We start from the raw sequence: 8,812 nt of genomic DNA on the forward strand, positions 1-8,812 counted from the left end.
GTTGTATGTGTAGCCTTGTGCTGTGAGGAACTTGGAAAGGTCTCATGGAATGAATGTGAAGGTGGTAGACCATGCCCCATCCCCAGGCAGGACAGTCAAGAGTGTCAGACCCTTCTCGCCTCTGTCTTTCTGATTCTCTCCTTTGACTTATTTGAGTTTAGTTTACTCTTCTCTCTCTCTCTTTTTTTTTTTTTTTTTTTTTTTTTTTTTTTTTTTTGACAGGGAAAGAGAAGAGAGAGTCAGAGAAAAGGTTTTCCTTTGCCATTGCTTCACCCTCCAATGGCCGCCACGGCCGGTGCACCGCACTGATCCGAAGCCAGGAGCCAGGTGCTTCTTGTCTCCCATGTGGGTGCAGGGCCCAAGGACCTGGGCCATCCTCCACTGCACTCCCGGGCCACAACAGAGAGCTGGACTGGAAGAGGAGCAACCAGGACAGAATCTGGCGCCCCAACCGGGACTAGAACCCGGTGTACTGGCGCCGCAGGCAGAGGATTAGCCTATTGAGCTGCGGCACCAGCCATGCTCTTCTCTTCTAATATCTTCAGGTAAAAAACTACTGATTTGAATTTTTTTTTCTTTTTTGTATGGGCATTTATAGCTATGACTTTCCCTGTAAACACTGCATTAGTTGCATCACATAAGCGCTGATTGTTGTTTTAATTTTCATTCATCTCAAAATATTTTTTAATTTCCTTTGTGATTTCTTCCTTGATCCATTGCTTATATAGGTTGTGTAGGAAATTGTTTAATTTCCACATATTTGTGAAAGTAGCATTCAGTGATACAACTTTTATAAATGTAAAGCTAACATTGAAAAAGCAGATTATTTAAACATATTGTTTAAAACCAAAAATATAGCTTATTTAGAAATGATGAAATCTTTAAAAGTGAAACTAGATAAAGTTAGTTCAACAAATCTGAGAATATATTTTGAAGAAAGCATAAGGGAAAAATAAAAGAAATTAAAGCAAACCATGCTATTTGAAATATAAATTGAAAGCACAAAATATAAACTTGATGTGTATTACTTGTCATCAAGAATATATGAAATACAGACTGCCTGAATTTGAGCTCCAGCTCCAGCTTCTGACTCCAGCTTCCTACTTATGCAGACTTTGGAGGGAATAGGATGGCTCAAGTAATTGGGTTCCTACCACCCATGTGGGAGACCTGGAATGAGTTCCTAGCTCTCAGCTTCAGCCCAAGCCCAGCCTTGGTCATTGTGGACATTTGCAGAATGAACCAATAGATGGGAATGCACTCGCTCTCTCTCTTCCTCTCAAATAAATAAATAAATAAATCATGAGAATGTATTAAATAAGTGCAGAAGAAATTGTATCATCATAAATAACATACTTGTAATGGAAGCACAGCGTCATGACTGCATGAACTGTTTCCACTATGCATACATGGTAACTGAAGTCAATTTTAGAGTTCAACACTTTTATAGAGTTTGGAAGAGCTTTTTATTATTATTATTATTATTATTATTTATTTGACAGAGTTAGACAGTGAGAGAGTGAGAGAGACACAAAGGTCTTCCTTCTGTTGGTTCACCCACCAAATGGCCTCTATGGCTGGCACTGCGCCAATCCGAAGCCAGGAGCCAGGTGCTTCCTCCTGGTCTCCGATGCAGGTGCAGGGCCCCAAGCACTTGGGCCATCCTCCACTGCTCTCCTGGGCCACAGCAGAGAGCTGGACTGGAAAGAGGAGCAACCGGGACCAGAACCCGGTGCCCATATGGGATGCCGGTGCCTGAGGCAGAGGATTAACCAAGTGAGCCACGGCGCCAGCCCCAAGTTTGGAAGAGTTTTAAACTAACTTACTTAGAATTCATCCTTTGTGGCACTTAAAAAATAATTTATTGAAGTAAAATGCCCATAACAGAAAATTAACCATTTGAAAGTGAAAAATTCAGTGTCATTTACTGCGTTCAAAACATTGTGCAACCACCACCTCTATCTTGTTATTCCAAAGTAAAACCCTTTACCCGTTAGACAGCATCTCTCCATTATATATACCATTTTCTCTCTCCAGTTTCCACCTAACACCAATCCATGTTCTGTCTCTATGGATTTATCTATTCTGGACATTGCATATACATGGGATCACTTGCAGGTGACTTTATGTTTCTAGTTTTTTTCACTAGCATAGGTTTTTGAGTTTTACCCACATTGTGGCTTGGATCAGCACCTTTGATGGCTGAATGATACCCTGTTGTTTGTATGTACCACTATTTGTTTACCCATTCATTGGTTGATGGGCATGGCTGTTTCCTCATATTGGTTGCTATGAGTCATGTTGCTATGAACACGCACACACTTGAGCTTGTTTGAGTAGCTGTTGTCAGTGTTTTTTGAGTCTATTTCCAGGTGTTGAATTATGAAGTCACATTGTAATTCTGTGTTGAGGTCTTCTTTAAGGAACCACCAAACTGTTTTTCACAGTAGTTGAATCACTTTACATCTCCCCCACCCCCAGCAGTGTCTGAAACTTCCAAATTCTCCACACCCTCACCAAAACTGATATTTTCCTTTATAAAAGAAAATCATGGCCGTCCTAGTGGGAATGAAGTGTTTTTTGATCTGCGTTTATCTAGTTACAATGCCGAGTTTGTTGACCATATGTATGTCTTCTTTGAAAAAACGTCTATTCAACTCTTTGCCTACTTTTTTTGTTAAAAATTTTTATTTATTTGGAGTTAGAATTACAGACAGAGAGAGGAAGTGACAAAGATAAAGGTCTTCCATCTGCTGGCTCACTTCCCAAATGGCCGCAATGGCCAGAGCTAGGCTGATCCAAAACCAGGAACCAGGAGCTCCTTCTGGGTCTCCCACATGGATTCAGGGGCCCAAGCACTTGGGCCATCTTCCACTGCTTTCCCAACCGATAGCAGAGAGCTGGATCAGAAAAGGAGCAGCCAGGACACAAACTAGCACCGGCCCCTGCCTACTTTTTAAGTTGCTAAGTTGTAAGAGTTCTTTCTGTTTTCTGGATATGAGATCCTTATCCACATTTGAAACTATGTTCCCCCTTTCATAAGCTATCTTTTCACTTTCCTGAGCATGTCTTTGATGTACAAGAGTTTTTAACTTTGATGAAGTCCAAATTAACATTTAAAAAAAACCTAAAAAATATGGATCAATTCATGAATTGGCATATCATCCTTGTTCAGGAGCCATGCTAATCTCTGTTTTGTTCCAATTTCATTATATGTGCTGGTGAAGCGAGCACCATTTATTTCTATTGTAGTTCACTATTTAATGTCATAGCTAAGAATACACTGCCAAATTAAAGGTCTTGAAAATTTACCCTGGTTTTCAGTTAAGAGTTTTAGGGTTTTAGCTGTTACTTTTATATTTTTGTTGTTCATCCATTTTATGCTTTTTTTTTTGGATCATGTGAGGTAGGGGTCAAACTTAATTCTTGTATGTGTGGAAATTCAGTCGTCCCAGCACCAACTGTCCCAAGAACAGTCTTTCCCCATTGAATGGCCTTCCCCATGTGACTGGTCTCCATGAAATAGTCATGAAAACAGGTAAAGAACATGTTCTCAGCTTCCTTCCTCCCACTCCCAGCCACATCAAGACAAAAAAGATAAGACACAGCAGGTTCATAGTATATGCCCAGAATGCATGAACGATGACAATCTTTATCATGTTGAGCTTTTATTTTCTGGCCAAGAAGTTTAGACAGCCATTTGTGATTACATACAAATCATGGAGGAAAAAATAGTTGGGCCACTGCTACCTGTAAAACAAACTGGCTTAATTAATTTTCCTAATGATTAGTTTAAAAATAAATAAATAAAACGGCTTCATTGGGAGGACCAGCAAAAAAGGACCACTAGTCAGACAGATGGTGACCCAGGATGAGCACTGCACTCTGAGGTAGAAAGGAGTTGGATGTTAAGGTAGCATTGCCCTGATGTGAGTGTGCCTCATCTGAGTTTCATATACTGGGTCTCCTCAGACAGCAAGCCAGACTCAAGTGGGACTTACTGCGGCCAAGCCCTCATCTGCCACGTTCCTGCTCTGTTCCCTCTCTCTCTGGATGACTTCCTCTCTCCTTTGTCCACCAGAACCTCTTCCTATTGTCCCGCCAGCCATCCCAGAGGGTGCTTCCATGGCTTCCGTGAACGGCCGTCCCACAGCCATCCCCAGGCTCTGCACCCCACATTCCGCCCTCCCACCTATGACCACCTGTGAGCTCTTCAGTCTCCTCCAGCACCAGCTGCTGCTCTCCCCTGAGTCATTCCCATCAGCGGGCAAATATGCACCTCCTTCTCCCCCTTCAGAACTTTATCAACTGCTGATGGGGTTTGCTGAAGAAGAGGATTATAGTATTCTATCAGGAAGAGTATGAATATGGCCATCTAGTCAAACTTAGGTATAAAACAGCCATAGTTATGATTATGTATTTGCTTTTAGTAAAATAGAAAGAAAAATCCAAAAATGCGTAAAAGTGGAGTGTGCAACAGGTGGAGGGAGCAAGAATAGAGGCTAGAATTCACTAGAAGTCCCTGCTTCATGATTTTGACCAAGTTATAACTGTGACCTTAAAAATCATGTATGATTACTATTTGCTGAAATTCTCACTCTCTGCTAATTCCCTTGCTCCACGTTCCATTTAAAGGTGGGCATAGACTCAGCAGTTAAGATACTCCATGGGATGCCTCTATCCCACACTGGATTGCCTAGGTTTGATCCCTTGCTCAGCTTCCTGCTAATGCTTACCCTAGGAGGCAGCAGATATGGCTCAAGTCTTCAGCTCCACGTCCTGGAAATCATGAGGAAACCCAGGTGGAGTTCTGGGCTCTTGGTTTCAGCCTGGACCATCCCTGGCTGTTGTGGACATTTGGGGAGTGAAACATCAGATAGAAGAGAAGCCTGCCTCTCTCTCTCTCTCTCTCTCTCTCTCTCTCTCTCTCTCTCTCTCCATCCCCTTTCTCTCTCCCTCCTTTTTAAATAAATGAAAATAAATTTTAAAAAAGAAAAAAATAAAACCAAAGTTCCACTGAAGGGTTGCATCCACAGTTTGCCAAGGAATATTCTCTTCCTGTTATATGCCACAAAATTACCTCCGTCTGCTCCTTCACTTTTCTGAGGATGGTTTTCCTTTCCCTGTTTGTGGAGCACTGTGGTTCTACCTACCCCTGCTCTAACTAGCTCCTTCTTAATCTAAGTCCATGAGGAGGCTGAGTGGTTAAGCCCTTAGGGTGTGAGATGCTGTATCTGATGGAGGCTGTGCAGGCTAAACACCAGCCACTCCTCATGGGCAGCAGCATAGGTGTCAGCCACACCCCAGTGGCACGGGAATGAAAACCCTCCTTCTCCATGGCAGCAACTCAGGGCATCCTCTGTTTCATCTACCTCCTCCGGCTGTGTTGTTAGCTCTGTGCAGACTCACAAACTCGCAGCAGCAGGGGCCATAGGTTGAAAACATTCGTGAGAGACAGGTTTCCCTTAGGCTGAATTTTAGCCTCTATACTGTCCCCAACCCCTGTGCCCTGCAGAAATAGCACCCATTTGCTTTTCCTTTTTGTGCCCTTGCTCTCCCTCACAACACTGAGAGCATATTTTTAAGATATATATATGTAAAATATGTATATATATGTGTGTGTGTGTGTGTTTACTTAGAAGGCAGAGAGAGAGAGAGAGAGAGAGAGAGAGAGAGAGAGAGATCTTCCATCCACTGTTCACTCCCAAAATGCTTGCAACAGCTGGATCTGGGCCAGACCAAAGCTGGGAGCCAGGTACACCCATCCACATGGATAACAGGAACCTATGTAGTTGGGTGATCTTCCGCTGCTTTCCCAGGCCCATTAGCAGTGAGCTGGATCAGAAGCAGAGTAGCCAGGACTCAAACCAGCACTCCAAAATGGGATATGGGCATCCCAAGCAGTGGCTTAATCCACTGTGCCACAACACCAGCCCCAACTGAGAACATCTTGAGGGCAGTGCCTGTCATGAATTACTTCTGTGTCTTTCCCTTTTGCATGGCCCAGCACCTTCCAAAAGCTCAGTGAAAGCTGCTTAAACGAATGAACTCATGGGAAGATTATACTGAGCAGCCTGATGCTGACTGTGAGTGTGACAACCACCCCCCCCCCCCAACCATATCCATGAGAAGACTCGGGCCAAACACTGGCAGCCTCTGCCCAAGGGCATTGTATTATGCCTTCTAAGAGTTTGTTGGTGGGGCCGGCTCTGTGGCATAGTTGGTAAGGCTGCTGCCTGCAGTGCCAGCATCCCATATGGGTGCTATTTCAAGTCCCTGCTGCCCCGCTTCCGAACCAGCTCTCAGCTATGGCCCGGGAAAGCAGTGGAAGATGGTCCAGGGGCTTGGGCCCCTGCACCCGTGTGGGAGACCTGGAAGAAGCTCCTGGCTCCTGCTTTGGATAAGTGCAGCTCCGGCCATTGCGACTACCTGGGGAGTGAACCAGCAGATGGATGACCTCTCTCTCTCTCTCTGCCTCTGCCTCTCTGTAACTCTGTCTTTCAAATATATATATATATATATATATATATATATATATATATATTGACAGCCAGAGTGGACAGTGAGAGAGAGACAGAGAGAAAGGTCTTCCTTTTGCCGTTGGTTCACCCTCCAATGGCCGCCGCGGTAGTGCGCTGCAGCCGGCGCACCGCGCTGTTCCGATGGCAGGAGCCAGGTGCTTCTCCTGGTCTCCCATGGGGTGCAGAGCCCAAACACTTGGGCCATCCTCCACTGCACTTCCTGGCCACAGCAGAGAGCTGGCCTGGAAGAGGGGCAACCGGGACAGGATCGGTGCCCCGACCGGGACTAGAACCCGGTGTGCCGGCGCCGCAAGGCGGAGGATTAGCCTGTTGAGCCACAGCGCCGGCCAATAAAAATATATTTTAAAAAAAGAGTTTGTTGGGTAAAAAAATGTTCATAGCAAACAAAAACATGTAACGCCTACACATGCAGCTTCATTTGAAAGTGAACTCCCAAGCCACCGAAAGAACGGATCATCAAGCCCTTTTCATACCTGTTGCCTCTCCCATATTTCAACAACCTCCCCATCCTGCGGTTCAGATTTTATTATAAATATTCCCCACAGTTTATGACCTCTGTGTGTTTTAATTAAAAATATAGTTGGGGGCAAGTATTTGGCCTACTGACTAAGAAACCAGTTAAGATGCATGGGTCCCACATCAGAGTAGCTGGGTTCAGTGTATGGCTGGCTACTGACTCCACTTCCTGCTAACGTGCATTCTCGGAGGCAGTAGGCTCCAGTGGTTGAGTCCCTAACTTCGACATGAAAGACTTTTTTTTTTTGCTTTTATTTTATGAAAAAACTAATTTCAAATCTACAGTAAACTAAATTGAATACCAAATCTGAGTGAAGAAGGCCTGGTGGTCTTGTTTACAAAGACGGCCAGTGTCCTCTTTGGCCTTAAAATTTCAGGAAGGGCACTTCAGATGGCTTCGTGTTTGTGTGTTTCAGTGCCAGAGCATAGGAATAGAGCCTGGCACCCACTGAGAGATGTTCTTCAGCTATCAGCTATAGGAAGCAAAGAATACAACTTAGATAATGCAGGCAATAGAAGGGTAACACCAGTTAGTCAAGTTATGGAGCAACCATTCTGTGCTAGAGTATGCTGATAACATGTTTTGCCTTCAAGGATCTCACTGTAGAGGAACAGAGGATGTAAATGCAGGATTACCTTCTCAGTGTAGGACCAGGATACTGGGAATCATGATTCTGTGCGTTAAAACAGCAAAGCCACACGTTCACAGACCCAGCTGTACTTCCTTTAGGGTTCAGGGGCCTTGAAGACTTGGAGGACATGGGAGATCTTGATTGAGTTCCCAGCTCCCAGCTCCCAGCTTCAGCCATCACTGGCATTTGGGGGGAATGAACCAGCCAATGGTTCTTTCTCTCTTTCTCTGTCTCTCCCTCTCTCTTTCTTTCTCTAATAAATAAAAACTTTAAAAAATAAAGGTGGGTGGGGCTGGTGCTGTGATGCAGCGGGTTAAAAGCCCTGGCCTAACGTGCCAGCATCCCATATGGGTGCTGTTCTAGTCTCGGCTGCTCCTCTTCCGATCCAGCTCTCTGCTATGGCCTGGGATAGCAGAAGATGGCCCAAGTCCTTGGGTCCCTGCACCCGCATGGGAGACCCGGAAGAAGCTCCTGGCTCCTGGCTTCAGATCAGCACAACTCCGGCCATTGCAGCCATCTAGAGAGCGAACCAGCAGATGGAAGACCTCTCTCTGTTTCTCTACCTCTCTTAGTAACTCTATCTTTCAAATAAATAAAAAATAAATCTAAAAGAAAAATACAGGTGGGTGTTGTGGCGCAGTGGGTTAAGATGCCACTTGGGCTGCCCACATCCCATATTGGAGTGCCTGGGATTGAGTCCCACCTCTGCTTCCAATCTGGCTTCCTGCTAATGTTCAGCCTGGGAGGCAACAGATGTTGGCTGCAGTGCTGGGGTTCCTGCCATCCACATGAGAATCCTGAATGGAGGTCTTGGCTCCTGGATTCAGCCTGACCTAGTCCCAGCTGTTGCAGGCATTTAGGAAGTGAACTAGCAGATGGAAGATCTCTCATGCACACGTGCTCTTCCCCCACCCCATCTCTCTTTGCCACTCTGCCTGTCAATAAAACAATTTTTAAAAGCTTTTTTAACGATGACTTAATTTTTAGCCTAGTTCCTTCCCCCAGAAGTGAAGGAACATTCTAGCCATGGTAATATTCATGTATCAGGTCTTGCTCAGTGGCATCTTGACTATAGTCATTTGATAAAAGCCCCCTGAGTCCAGATAGCTCTTCCCAGTTCCT

General features: G+C 44.8%; 1 non-coding gene across 1 annotated transcript; it reads right to left on the reverse strand.

The window, feature by feature from the left end:
• Positions 1 to 3,130: 3,130 nt before the first annotated feature.
• Positions 3,131 to 3,234, reverse strand: LOC133764921 (U6 spliceosomal RNA). Its single transcript, XR_009866490.1, has one exon. It is a non-coding gene; the product is annotated as a U6 spliceosomal RNA (small nuclear RNA).
• Positions 3,235 to 8,812: the final 5,578 nt, after the last annotated feature.

The sequence above is a fragment of the Lepus europaeus genome, chromosome 7, assembly GCF_033115175.1.
Source record: "Lepus europaeus isolate LE1 chromosome 7, mLepTim1.pri, whole genome shotgun sequence".
Taxonomy (NCBI): Eukaryota; Metazoa; Chordata; class Mammalia; order Lagomorpha; family Leporidae; genus Lepus; species Lepus europaeus.